The sequence below is a fragment of the Scyliorhinus torazame genome, chromosome 14 (genome assembly GCF_047496885.1).
Source record: "Scyliorhinus torazame isolate Kashiwa2021f chromosome 14, sScyTor2.1, whole genome shotgun sequence".
Taxonomy (NCBI): domain Eukaryota; kingdom Metazoa; phylum Chordata; class Chondrichthyes; order Carcharhiniformes; family Scyliorhinidae; genus Scyliorhinus; species Scyliorhinus torazame.
In genome coordinates, this window is record NC_092720.1 from 119066260 (window position 1) to 119080882 (window position 14623).

At 40.6% G+C, this 14623-nt stretch overlaps 1 protein-coding gene across 5 annotated transcripts in view; it reads left to right on the plus strand.

The window, feature by feature from the left end:
* Nucleotides 1-24: 24 nt before the first annotated feature.
* Nucleotides 25-14623, plus strand: part of fam168b (family with sequence similarity 168 member B) — a 93687-nt gene continuing 79088 nt past the window's right edge. For all 5 annotated transcript variants that reach the window (XM_072474694.1, XM_072474693.1, XM_072474692.1 and 2 more), the window contains exon 1: nt 25-139. The gene's annotated coding sequence lies outside the window, so the exon portion shown is untranslated. The remainder of the gene's footprint in view (nt 140-14623) is intronic.

Consider the following 14623-nt stretch of genomic DNA (forward strand, 5'->3'; position numbering starts at 1 on the left):
CCTGCGTGGCGATGCTGCAGTGGGACCGGACGTGAGGTGCGGCCGGCCGGAAGTGGCAGTGCGGGTTCTGGCAGTTGCTGCGCAGCGTCGCTGATGTGAGGCGGAGCGGAGGTTGCATCGCTGGAATCGCTCAGTCAGGGTGGGTGCCGTCCCCCCAAAACCCGCACCTCTCCCCGCCCCCCAATAACCCCTTCACCTCCCCCCCCCCCCCCCCCCCCCCATCCCTGATCGCCATTGTTGGGCTCGGGCTTTATTATTGTTATCGTCAATAGACGCCGAGGCCTGGCGAACCCGCGCCCTCACCGCCTTTCCCTTCCCTAGGAAGATGCCGCTCGGCTCTGCGCATCGCTGCACTCCCATCCCCGGGGAAGCGGCGCTTGCTCCCCCCCCCCCCCCCCCCCGTTCCTTGTTTTGGGAGTGGGTGGTTGTGTCGGCCCGGGTGGGGTGTTTGCTTGCAATGTCCGCCGTGCCTCTCGGTCTCTGCAGACATTGACAATTGGCTGCCTCCTACTTGTCACCCGCAGACCCAGAGCAGCATCGGCCTCGCAAACAGAGGCCCGGCTGACGGGTGAACGAGGATCGATGAATATTGGAAGGGGCATTCGCCAAAAGTCTGTAGCTTGAATATTGGCCCCTGCGTTTTGTGTGCGCTTGGCTTTGTTATTGGCTACACTTCCATATGCCCAGTGAAGTGAGATCTTAAACCTCGCATCCGAGGTTTTAATTACACCGTTGGCTATTTTGATCCCCTCCCATTTTTTTTTCGAAAGAGCACAGCTCCTTACAGCTACGAGGGAAACACAATTTAATGGCGCCCAGGGGATTCGCAGGCCCGGGCGCAAATTTGGAATGAGAACAGAAAATGCTGGAAGCACTCAGCAGGTTTGGTTTGGCAGCATTGTGTGGATAGGGAAACAAGAGTTAGCGTTTCAGGCCAATAATCTTTCATCAGGATGTTTAGAACGTTAACGAGGCCTTCTTGAGTTTTGTGCACCAGTTCTTTTCACTGTGATGCATTCTTGCGTCAGGTAAAGATATCGATTTACTGTTTTATAGCAACGATACTCTAGTAATTGTGTGACTGTGACCGTTTGTGCCTGCCACTAATACGTTTGTGAGGTGAAAAAGGTGTGAACAACAGTGAAATAAATAAAGAATGTGTTCCTGAAAACTCCACACAAAATTGAAGGTAGCCCACCATCATTTAAAAACGAAGTTCTCAATTTAGTGACTCTTTGACAAAGAGTCATCCAGACTATAAACATGAGTTCCAGTTTCTCTCCACGGATGCTATAAGACCTGCTGAGATTATCCAGTATTTTTTGTTTCAGTTTCCAGCAATGATTTGCTTTTATCCTCAATTTAGTGTTGCCCTGAATCCTCTTTAGATGCAGGGGCTGCGACCCTATTCGGTTTGATCCTGGCTGATCTGTACCTCCACTCCCATTTACCAATTAGCTCCATATTCATCGGTATTTTCTTATTTTTTTTTCATGTACTATATGATCTGTTTGAGCTGCACGCAGAAAAATACTTTTCACTGTACCTCGGTACACGTGACAATAAACCAATCCAAATCTTTAGCCAACACAAATCTATTGATCTAGTCTTGGACTTGGCCAATCATCCACAGTCTGAAGACTTTGAGAATTTAGCTTGAACCCAATAGTTTCATATTGTGTTGCTGATTTGTTCTTCATTTATCCCTCATTTCTGCCGCAACTGGAGACAGAATTGAAACCATCAATATTTTGCTTTAATCTTCTATAATTCATGTTTGCTATCTTCAAACAAGTTCTAAGGTTTTCTATGGTTCAAGTAGACATAATGCCACACATAATGCGCATCACTAAAAACTCAGTGGCAATGCATATAATTCATGGTTAATTTTAACTTTAAGTGCCCCCACTTCATCATAATTCGCAAGCTTATGTGGTCAGAAAATAGGAACTCGTGTTTGTGTGTCTGTGATTTGACTGCCAAGCCATATTTCTGATGTAATTTGGAAGGCAAAGTGAGGGGTAGTTGTCTTTGTGATATGATTTTGTTTTGTGTGCTGTCATGTAATAGTACATTTAAGGAAAGGGTGTTTATAAATGGGTGTGTATATAAATATCTGTACTGAGAGTACCTTTAGGAAATGGGTGTTTACTCCTGTAGTGATGTCAGAGAGTGGGTGGAGCTGGGCTGTCTCAGCTTTTTACATTTGTTTTAGGCTGTTTGCTACAGGGTGTGTTTTAGTTTCACTTTCAGTGTTGGAGCTGAAGCCAGACAGAGCAGGTGTACTGTTGATCTCTCTGCCATGAAAAGACTATCTCTTGATCATTTGGTGAATTCAGAATTATAAATGTTCTCAGTAGTGAATGTAAACCGAATGTGCTTCTGTTAAAAGGTGTTTCTTTTGTTTTCTGGATGTTATTTGGGAAGTTATTAAGGATTACTTAGTGCTGTATTCTTTGGGGGTTGTATTTGAATTGATGGTTGCTAAGATGTTCACTATGTTTTAAAAAGGTTAACTTGAGTTCATAGAATAAATGTTTTGTTTTTGAAAATACTTTCCCATTTCTGTTCTACCACACGTGCACCCCATACCACAATTTATTAAAAGTTGTGTGTCAGGTGAACTCCCTGATACACTTTGGGGTTCTCTATACCCTGGCCCATAACAAATTGGGGGCTCGTCCGGGATAAAAGTGTATCTATTGGATTGGCTTAGTGAACTTAAGAGAGTGGGGGGTGAGCATATTGTGGTTGCTTTTCAGGCGTGGTACTCTAGTTTAAGTGGGGAGTGTGTTGTGGACAATGGCTCTTTCAGAGGCTCTGAAGTTTTGGGGGGTGAAGACGAGGTCACGCAGTACCTTGCGGACGAGACTAAAAGCAGACTGTTAGATTTGGCAAAAACATTGCTGATAACAGTACCTGACAAAATGTGAAAAGATGAGGTAATTATTGCGGTGGCTAAGCATTTAAAGTTGCCTGAGATACAGTTTGACTCATTGCAAATGGCAAAAATTCAATTACAAATTAAACACATGGAACATGAGAAAAAATTAAAGCAGCTTGAATACGAGAGAGAGGAAAAAGAGAGAGAGCTGAAAAAGAAAAGGAGCGAGAAGGAGAAAAGAAAAAATATCCCTATCAGAACAAAGAGAAAGGGAGATACAGATCAGGGAAAAAGATAAAGAGAGAGAGTTTGAACTTCAGAAAATGGCCATGAAACATGACAGTCAGTTAAAATTGGCAGACGTAAAGGGAAACATACAGTTGGATGATAGTGATGAGGATAGTGAGAAAGCGTCAATGTCGAAGGTTGCTGGGAATCTATTTAAATATGTCCAAGCATTGCCAAGGTTTGACGAGAAGGAGGTAGAAGCCTTTTTCATTTCATTTGAGAAGGTGGCTAATATGGCCACAGGACATGTGGGTATTACTGATTCAAACAAAGCTGGTAGGTAGAGCTAGTGAAGTGTTTGCATCACTACTGGAGGAGGTATCTGGGATGCATGAGGAGGTGAAAAAAGCCATCTTCGGTGCATATGAACCGGTGCCTGGAACTTACAGTCAAAGGTTTCAAAATTTAAAGAAATAATTTGGTCAAGCATACATGGAGTTTGAAAGGCTCAAACAAAGTAATTTTGATAGTGGATAAGGGAATTGAAAGTAGACCAAACCTATGAAGCTCTCAGAGAAATTATACCTTTGGAGGAGTTTAAAAATTCTATTCCTGATGTTGTGAGAACTCGTGTGGAAGAACAGAGGGTTGAAACTGCGAGATTGGCAGCTGATTATGAATTAGTTCATAAATCAAAGCTTGGTTTCCGACATCAGTTTCAGCCTGTGAGGGATAGAAACTGGGGACAAGTGGTAGAGGCAAAGGTGATCTGATGGGAGATAATAAGGAGAGTGTACCTCAGATTAAAAACAAAATCCAGGGGTGTGGAAAAGAAATGAAAAGTTTGAAATGTTTTCACTGTAATAAACTAGGCCATGTAAAATCACAGTGTTGGTGGTTGAAGAAAAGCACTGGGAAGGCTCGTGGTAAAACAGGATAAGACAGTAGGGTTTGTTAAAGTGGCCAAAGAAAGCCCAAGTGAAGCGAAAGAGATGCAAAAGATTATACAACCTGATCAAGAAGTGATTGGTAAGAACGTGCCGGATCTCTTTAAAGAATTTACTTGTGTGGGTAAAGTTTACTCATATGTATCAGGAGGAGCAGGTAAAGAAGTCAATCTTTAATGGTAAGAGATGAGGAGTTATGTAGTTTGGGAAGAATGTTGCCAGAAAAGGTGGTAATATGTGGAATTCAGGGTGAGAGGAGTAGTGTTCAATTATATAAGGTAAGGTTGGAAAGGTAAGTGAAGAGTGGAGAAGTGGTAGTAGGAGTAATGGAATACAGTTTATCTTGGGTAATGGTATAGCTGGATCGTAGGTGGGAGTGATGTCTACTGTGGTTGATAAGCCATTAGAAAATCAGACAACTGAAGTGTTGAACGAAGAATATCCTGGGATTTTTCCGGATTGTGTAGTAACAAGGTCGCAAAGTCACAAGTTAAGACGAGGAGAAATCAAAGAATGAAGTTGAAGTGCAATTATCAGAAATGATTTTTGATCAGGTGGTTGAAAAAGAACAAGAACAGGTGGAGGATGAGGCGGATATTTTTAATTCAGGAAAAGTGGCGGAGTTACAACAGAAAGATGTAGAAATAAAACGGATGTATCAGAAAGCATACACGGAAGAGGAATCTTGAGTGTATACCAGAGTGTTATTACTGTAAAAGTGATGTCTTGATGAGAAAATGGAGACCTTTACACATGCAGGCGGATGAAAAGTGGGCAGAAGTTCATCAAGTAGTATTGCCGGCAGGGTATAGAAAGGAGGTGTAGCGAGTTGCACATGAGGTACCAGTGGGAGGTCATTTAGGAATGAGGAAAACGCAAGCTAAAACCCAGAAACATTTTTATTGACCTGCACGACATAAAGATGTAGTTATATTTTGTCAATCATGTCACACATGTCAAGTGATAGGGAAACCTCAAGCAGTGATAAAACCAGCGCCCTTTATACCCATTCCAGCATTTGAGGAACCTTTTACAAGGGTCCCAATTGATTGCGTAGGACCGCTTCCTAAAACAAAAAGTGGGAATCAATATCTTTTGACTGTAATGAATGTGTCTACTAGGGTTCCAGAGGCCATTCCAGTACGTAATATTACAACTAAAAGGATTGTGGAGGAGTTACTTAAATTCTTTACTAGATATGGACTACCCACAGAAATACAATCAGATCAAGGATCAAATTTTACCTCTAGGTTATTCGAAGAAGTTATGGATAGCTTCGGTATAAAACAATTTACATCAACTGCGTACCATCCAGAATCGCAGGGAGCGTTAGAAAGGTGGCATCAGACATTAAAGACAATGTTGAGGGCTTATTGTCAAGATTCTCCAGAGGATTGGGTTAAAGGAATTCCATTCGTACTGTTTGCAATTAGGGATGCACCTAATGAGTCAACAAAATTTAGTCCTTGTGAACAAAATTTTGGTCATGAGGTAAGAGGACCACTTAAATTGATTAAGGAAAAATTGGTGAGTGAGAAATCAGAACTTACGTTATTGGATTACTGGTCAAATTTTAGGTAACAATTAAATAGAGCAGGTGAATTGGCTGGACAACATGTAAAAGGTGCACAAAATGTGATGAAACGGGTAGCGGACAAGAAATCCAAAGTTCATAGTTTTGCCAGTGGAGATAAAGTTTTAGTATTGTTACCAGTGGTAGGTGAACCTTTAAAAGCAAGGTTTTGTGGACCTTATCAGATTGAAGGGAAATTAAGTGAGGTGAATTATGTGGTAAAAACGCCGATAGAAGGAAAACTCACCAAGTGTGTCATGTGAATATGCTTAAAAGGTGTTTTGAAAGGGAAGGAGAGAAAAAGGAGGAGGTTTTAATGATTCTAATCATTAAATCCAGATGACTGAATTTGACAGACCTGAAATTAAATTTGCAAATGAGGATGTTCTTAAAAATTGGGATAAATTGTTGAGTTACCTTCCAGAGGAAAAACAAACTGACCTGAAAGAGTTATTGATATCATGTGGGCAGGTTTGTAGAGATAAATTGGGAAGTACTAAAATGGCTGTACATGATGTAGATGTGGGACATTTTCCAATTAAACAACATCTATATAGACTTAACCCTTTAAAATTGGCACAGGTTCACTAGATTGAGAATATGCTTAAAAATGGCATAATTGAAGTGGGTTGCAGCCAATGGAGCTCACCCATAGTGATGGTACCAAAACCAGACGGTACCCAACTTACATTCTTTACTAGATATGGCCTACCCACAGAAACTACCTATAGTGTGTGGATTATAGAAAGGTTAATGGTTACAAGAACAGACTCTTATCCTATCCCACGTTTGGAGGATTGCATTGAGAAAGTGGGACAATCAGCTTTTATTTCCAAACTGGATTTACTTAAGGTTACTGGCAGTTACCTTTATCCGAAAGGGCGAAGGAGATTTCAGCTTTTGTGACTCCAGATGGTCTATACCAATTCAAAGTTATGCCATTTGGCATGAAAAACGCACCAGCCACATTTCAACGGTTAACTAACAACGTTGTTTCAGGATTACCCAATTGTGCGGTATACATCGATGATCTGGTATTTTTCAGCCAGACATAGAAAGAACATTTAAAACATCTGATGGAGTTATTAGATCGATTTCAGAAGGCGTGTTTGGTGATAAAGCGAGCCAAAAGTGAATTTGGGAAAGCCCAAGTCACTTTCCTTGGCCATACAATCGGACAGGGTCGAATGGTCACACGGTATGTGAAACCAACAGTTATTGAGGAGTTTTCGATACCCTCAAGACGAAGGGAAATAATGCAATTTCTTGGCATGAGTGGATTTGATCAAACATTTGTGCAACGGTTTTTTCGCGTGATTGCTCCACTGATGGACTTGCTGAAGAAACGGTGAGAATTTCACTGGACAGCGGACTTTCAACAGGCATTTGACTGCCTGAAAGCTGTGATAACCAATGCTCCTGTGTTGGAGAATTACAAGGGATTCTGCGATCAGATTGAACTAAAGTATCTGACTTTAAAGAGAAATGTCAAGGCTTAGAGAAATGGACGGATCGTGCAGAGTCCTCCTTGTTCAAAGAGACTGTCAATCAGGAAGGATTTCAGTTGGAAGAAGAACAAAAATGGACTATATTATTGTACCTGTTTGCATGTGTTGTTTTTTTTTTAAAACAAAAAAGTATATTTACTGTGTCCATTTCTTAAAGGATAGTGGAAAGGTGAAAAATCATCTTTAAGCTGATGGGTTTTTTTTTTCTTGGGGGGAGGTGTCACGCGAGAGTACATTTAAGAAAGGGGTGTTTAGAAATGGGTGTATATAAATATCTGTACAGAGAGTACCTTTTAAGAAATGGGTGTTTACTCCTGCAGTGATGTCAGAGAGTGGGTGGAGCTGGGCTGTCTCGGCTTTTTACATTTGTTTTAGGCTGTTTGCTACAGGGTGTGCTTTAGTTTCGCTTTCAGTGTTGGAGCTGAAGCCAGACAGAGCAGGTGTACTGTTGATCTCTCTGCCATGAAAAGACTATCTCTTGATCATTTGGTGAATTCAGAATTATAAATGTTCTCAGTAGTGAATGTAAACCGAATGTGCTTCTGTTAAAAGGTGTTTCTTTTGTTTTCTGGATGTTGTTTGGGAAGTTATTAAGGATTACTTAGTGTTGCATTCTTTGGGGGTTGTATTTGAATTGATGGTTGCAAAGATGTTCACTATGTTTTAAAAAGGTTAACTTGAGTTCATAGAATAAACATTGTTTTGTTTTAAAAAATACTTTTCCATTTCTGCCATATCACAACTGTAGAGTGGGCCGTGTGCTCTCCATACCACAATCTATTAAAAGTTGTGTGTCAGGTGAATTCCATGATACACTTTGGGGTTCTCTAAACCCTGGCCCATAACAGTACTTCCGACTCTTCTCATCTCTTCCTTAAAATTTTTTTTAAACCACATTCGTTAAATAACAATATTTCTTGAAAGTTTCGATGATATTTGGAATAAGACTGATTTGTGTGAGATGTAGATTTGAAAAGCAGTTTAATATACAAATGTTAAGTAATTTTCAGACTTGTGTTTTCAGTGTGAGATGGTTATGGGTGATTTAAATTGTACACTCCAATATTTAGTTTCCAGGTGTTATGACTTTATTGAATATAGTAGCCATACTTAGATTATGTGGCAATCTGAAATGGGAAGAATTTCAGCCTTTTGCTTTGCATCGGTATTAGTTTTCTTGCTGACAACAATGCAGTAAACACATAATATTTAGCAGAAATGTGATAAAATGCGTTTTAAAAAAAAAAAGAAGAATTGTGTTATTGCCAATGTACCTGATGTAATTTCATCAATCATAACATGTCAATTATGTGGTACAATTAAACTAGGATTGGCCTTTGGGGAATGATATTTTGTACTGCATTACTGTTAAGTGTGACCATAGACTTCACATCATAGTTAAAATGTGTTTGTTATGCAAGTGGCTGGCACTGAAATTTGAAATTGGAAAAAACATGGAAAATGCTGGTAGTCCAGTCAGGTCTTTTTTTCTATCACAGGAAATTTCACTGGTCATGGAGGCTGCTGAGAAATGCCCAACGAATAGCTTGAGGTTGTACTCAATAGCATTGAGTTCTGATTATTCTCAACAGCAATATTAATAATATGTAGCTTTATTTGCCTGCTTTTATTGTTTCTCAAGAAGCTTAAGACCATGAACTGATCAAGTACCTGACTATGTGTGTTATCGACCCACCTTCAAAATTGCAATACTGCACCCATGTCCCATTTACATGTACTCCGTTGCAGCTCATACAGGAAAAAGCCATGTCCTTGAGTTTGCACAGTTTTAGATAGTGACTTAACCTACCCAGTGGCTGAGATTCAAATTTTAATATGATTGTACATGGCTGAGTGTCCCAGTGCCATAAAGGGTGGCTTGCATCGATGCTGCGTTTACATTGCAGTTGGAGGGCTACCTACTATTTTTGGAGTTGTTGGCAAATTGCCTCCCCTGTCCATCCCATTGAGTATTGATGCTGCTTTGTTTATCAAGCTTGGATCTAACATGCACTTTGCATTTGATTAATTACAGCATGGCATTGGTATTGCCTTATCGTACAAATGACTTCATATTAGCAAAGATCTTAGTGGTTTCCTTTTTCACATTAAAAAAGACACTGAAAGGTGTTGCAGTGTAATCCAGCACAATGAAACAAGGAGTAACATGGGTTGTGCATTAGTGATTGCAGCCCAAATTTGTTAAAGTGGCCAAGTTCTCAAAATCACAAGATGCAGCAATTAATTATTTTGTTTTCCCCTGTTATACCATCCCACAAATCTACAAAACAGTTCTCTTACTAGAAAATACCAGTCATTGCTGAGCATGCATTTGGTCTGTTCTGCACAATGTCATTGTCAGGAGTAAAGCAAAAATGCATGTCTTGCTGAGGGATACGAGTGAAACCTTTATTATTACAGTTAGCAGAAATGTGTATGTAATTTCCATTTGTAGTATCATCCATACTGGTGTGAAGTGGACAGTTATATCAGGAATGCTGTTTTCTTTCAAATGCAGGTGTTGACTGGCTTGAATTCACTGTTCATCATTCTTATTCATCTTCATAAAAGGTGGAAGTTACTTAATTGTGGTCTTATTGCCATTGTACCTGATGTAACTTCATCAATCACAACCTGTCAGTCATGTGGAAGGATTTCAATTGTTGCTTCCCGCTGTAGTAGTGGTGGATATGTGGCACCAGTTACCAACATTTGAAGTGTGCTGGGTTATGGTGTGTTTAAGAGTTGATCATTTAATGGACAAGCATGAAATACCAAAGTTTATGATTGTTATAATTCCAGCTTCTTTCTAGCCGTTATCCCAACCCATGGTCATTCTGTTGTAGCCATCCGGGATGGCCACTTACAAAGGGAAACATGGCCACTTGCAAAGAATCATGGGAAATATGGCCAATACAGGGTCCAGACAAACTCGGAGCTTAAGTGTATATTTGCCAGTAGATAACCAGACACTATCGAAACCCCCAGCCGATTTGCATTCTCATGGCCCATTTCCCCAGAACAAAAGACTTTGGTACTCGGGTGTCAGATACAGATCCAGACTCATCAATGCCACTCCCTTAACCAGGAAGCCCAAACAGCCAAGGCCAATGACCGCTCAGGACACGCCCAGCCATCAAGGCACCCGCCCCTTTATTGGCTAAAATCGAAGGCAGTAATCGAAGCCTGCCGAATTATTGGGTCCAAAGCTGAGGACCGCCCAAAAGAGTGCGAAACCCGCCAAAGGATAAAAAGAGACACTGCCATGTGTTTGGTCTCTTTTGGCCCCCGTGCACCGGCACTCTCTTGGCCCAGTCTACGCCTGATAACAATTGTAGCACCACGACCAGAAGCAAGTTCAAGACCAACAATCGCTATCAGACGTATGAGCCCAGCAGAAACATTTCTCCAGACCCAGCCACGCAAGAGGTTTGTTCCTCTGCATAAAGCCGGGTGCCTGAAGTTAAGTACAGGTTGTTGTAGTGTTAGGTGTAATTTAGCTTGTAGTGTTTTATGTTGCATGTCGAAGTAATTCTTGTGTGTAAATAAACTATCATTGAATTTGGACTAACTAACTGGTTGTTCGGTCTTTGATAGATATCCAGTTAAACCTTGTGGTGGTATCATCTGATACCTGGCGACTCTGAAAGCAATATCATCATTAATAACTGTCATATCAGTATCCAGTTAAAATGAGCAACATTATTGGCGTCTCCGAGGCGAATTGGCAACATTATATAATAATAATAATCGCTTGTTGTCGTAAGTAGGCTTCAATGAAGTCACTGTGAAAAAGCCCCTAGTCGCCACATTCCGGCGCCTGTTCCGGGCGGCCGGTATGGGAATTGAAACTGCGCTGCTGGCATTGTTCTGCATTACAAGTCAGCTGTTTAGCCCACTGTGCTAAACCAGCCACTGTAATATGTACTATCTGGGTTTGTGTGCAAATGGATCATTGTGAAAGCTAATAGCCATATGGAGATTAAACTATATGAATTTTCTTGGATCCCTTTTATGGGCATGGTGCCTTAAGTGAACCAGTTTAACTGGGTCACCACAGACACAGTTGTACTACGCAAGTGGTGCTGTTTTAATTCAGAGATGTTAAAAGCCTATTGAATTCACGAATTATAGGTTTTCTTGCCTTTCTCTGTTAAACTGCTTTTGAGTGGGAGTTCTGGCGCTGAATTTCCAATTAATGATTTTTTAAAAATCAAAATCAACAGACAGCAACAACTTCCAATGCAAAAACTGAAAGGATGACCAACTAAATCAGTATTTTAATTGCAAAAATCTTTTTGAAGACACTTTACCTAGTTAGCCGCTATTGTTAATACAGTATAAATGCAAGAATAATGCATTTAGTTGGCTTCAGGCCAGATAGGTTTGGACAGTGATTGTGCACCTTGCCTCCCAGCACTGCCAAACCACAAAAGCCTTCTGACCTCTTGTTTTAGTGCTGCCAAGTTCTGCAGCTTCCCTATTTTTGCCATGTGGTCTGCGACCTCATTTATTTTCTCTACATTGGTTCTGCAAAACCAAGAACCTTTCTTGAAATCCTGCCAAATCCGAGAACCTTCCCTCGAATAGCATTAACCCAAGCGGCACCAATCTTCCCTCCCAGTATTTAAAATTTCCATTACTCTGGACTGTACTGCACATAGCGTGAGGAATGAAATAATTAACGGCACAGATTCAGCTCAAAGGATATGACGCACTAGCACCACTGAGACCTGGGTACAAGCTGAGCCTGACCCATGATAAATAGATCAGCTTCTAAGTGTTTTGATAGTACACAGAATATTGAATTGGTAAAGACCATACCAGAGTAACAGTTTTGATAACGGATATTATTATAGCGTTAGGCAGTGAGGATATCAGAACTGGCTATATGTCCCCTATAGGTAGAATTGAGTTTGGTCGGACAGACCGCTTAATGATAGAACAGCAGGATGTATGTTTGTGGAGATCAGAGAAGCTTGTTACTAAAGCAGTGGTTTTAATGGGAAACTTGAATTTTCACAGTCTAGAAGAAAAAACGCTCCGTTGAGCCAACAAGAGAATGGGTCACGTTAGATTTTAAATGAGTCGGAATTATCAACAGTCTTAATGATGGGGGACTCTGAAATCACACACTAACCATGATGTGATTGAATTAGATGGAAGGTATAAGGGTGAGTCACTAATTAAGGAGTTAGCCATTTAAGCCCTTCTAGCCTGTTCCACCATTCGGAAATGATGCCTGATTTGTGACTGAACTCCATATACCCAGCTTTGCCCATATTCTTGATACCTTTGGTTAACATAAATCCAGATTTATAATTTGTAATTGATCTAGCATCAGTTGTAGTTTACAAAAGAGAGCTCTCAACTTCTGTCACTAATACATAAAAATGTTTCTGAATTTCATTGCTAAAAGTCCTGGCTCTAACTTTTAAATTATGCCTCATAATCTTAGGCTCCCCAACCAATGACAGTGGTTTCTCTTTGCTGCCCTTAATATTCTGAACATTTTGATCAAATCACCCCATAATCTTTTAAATTCCAGGAAATTCACTTCTAATTTGTCTAATCTCTCTTTGTAATTTGGTCCTTGTGATTGTTATTTTGGTTATGTTGAATTTGGTGATCTTTGATTCAATAATAGTTTCTTTGGCCTTTCTGACCATCTTCTTGACTGTTAATATTGTGCAAAATGATAACTCTGCATGTCCACCACTTCCTTGTTTTCACTGATAACATCACCATTGTCAGTTTTCAAAGGGCCCCACATTGCTGCTGACCTGTTCTTAATAAAAATTGTTGTTTTTGACAACCCTTGCAAATTCCTTTTATTCCCTTTTTGAAGCTCTTACATTTGTTTTCCATCCTTTGCTTTTCTGTCTTTCCCATTATCCAGTGTCTGCACAGTACTTTGCATTTTTGTAGACTTTCTCTATTAGTACTATGTTGTCTCTTCTTAGTAAGTTAAGCTCTTGGGCTTTGTGGTAGGGGGTCGAGGCATCAGACCAGACATGGACAATGCATGGCATGGCAATGTTTGAAGGGATTTTGGTAGAGGCCTAGAAGCTGTTAGATAAAGAGCTTCTGGCTTATTCCCCCCACCCCCACCCGAGGGGAGAAAAATAATGGGGGAGAATTATCTGTGTAGAAAAATGCATTGTGATTGCATTAAAAATGCATTTACTTGGATAAACTGGACTACAATAGCACAGTGGTTAGCACTGTTGCTTCACTGCGCCAGTGTCCCAGGTTCGATTCCTGTTTGGGTCACTGTCTGTGCGGAGTCTACAAATTCTCCCGTGTCTGCGTGGGTTTCCTTTGGGTGCTCCAATTTCCTCCCACTAGTCCCAAAAGATGTGCTTGTTAGGTGAATTGGACATTCTGAATTCTCGCTGTGTACCCGAACAGGCGCGGAGTGTGGCGACTACGGGCTTTTCACAGTAACTGTATTGCAGTGTTAATGTAAGCCTACTTGTGACAATAATAAAGATTATTATTATATTGGTTTCATAATTTGGTATTCCTTGCACCGCTATATACAAACCGTGGTATTTAAAATGTAATCCAAATTGCCAAATTCACTGTAGCTTGCATTAAATTTCTATATTTAATTTCTATATTCAATTACAATTAACCCGAGGACCTGCCTGTAAACTCAGTTAAATCAATGAAGTCTTTTTTGATCATGTGCTGCAATGATTGTTCCAAAATTGCTTCTGATTTATTTCTCCAAAATGATTGGAAATGGCACTTGTAAATCTTCTCTGAATATTCATTCTGATCAGACAGTTGATTGCCTAAGAGCACAGTTTTGAGTAATGGTTGAGTGGCACACAGTACATAGAACATACAGTGCAGAAGGAGGCCATTCAGCCCATCGAGTCTGCACCGACCCACCCAACCCCTTTAACCCAATAACCACTCCTAACCTTTTTTTTTGGTCACTAAGGACAATTTAGCATGGCTAATCCACCTAACCAGCAGGTCTTTGGACTGTGGGAGGAAACCCACGTAGACATGGGGAGAACGTGCAGACTCAGCACAGACAGTGACCCCCAAGCCGGGAATCTAACCTGGGACTCTGGCACTGTGAAGCCACAGTGCTAGCCACTTGTGCTACTGTGCTGCCCAGCTGCTACCGTGCTGCCCAACAGCAGTACAGCAAGGGAATAAATGTCACATATAAAAAAACATCGTTAAGTATATCATGGGTTAGATTTTAATTTTTGTGGAATATTGACACAGATAATTCATGAAGTTTTCTGTAGAATTTCTTGAGTAGACTTATTCTCTGGAGAACAAATAAGATGCACAGTGAATTTGGAAGAGACAAGTGATGGTAAACTATTGAATGTCAAAGGAAGTGATTAGACACCCTATTGGGAATGGTTATTGGATGGCACTTGTGATATGTAAATGTTACTTGCCGCTTAGTGGCCCAAGCTTGGATCTCCAATCTTGCTGCGTGCAGGCATGATCT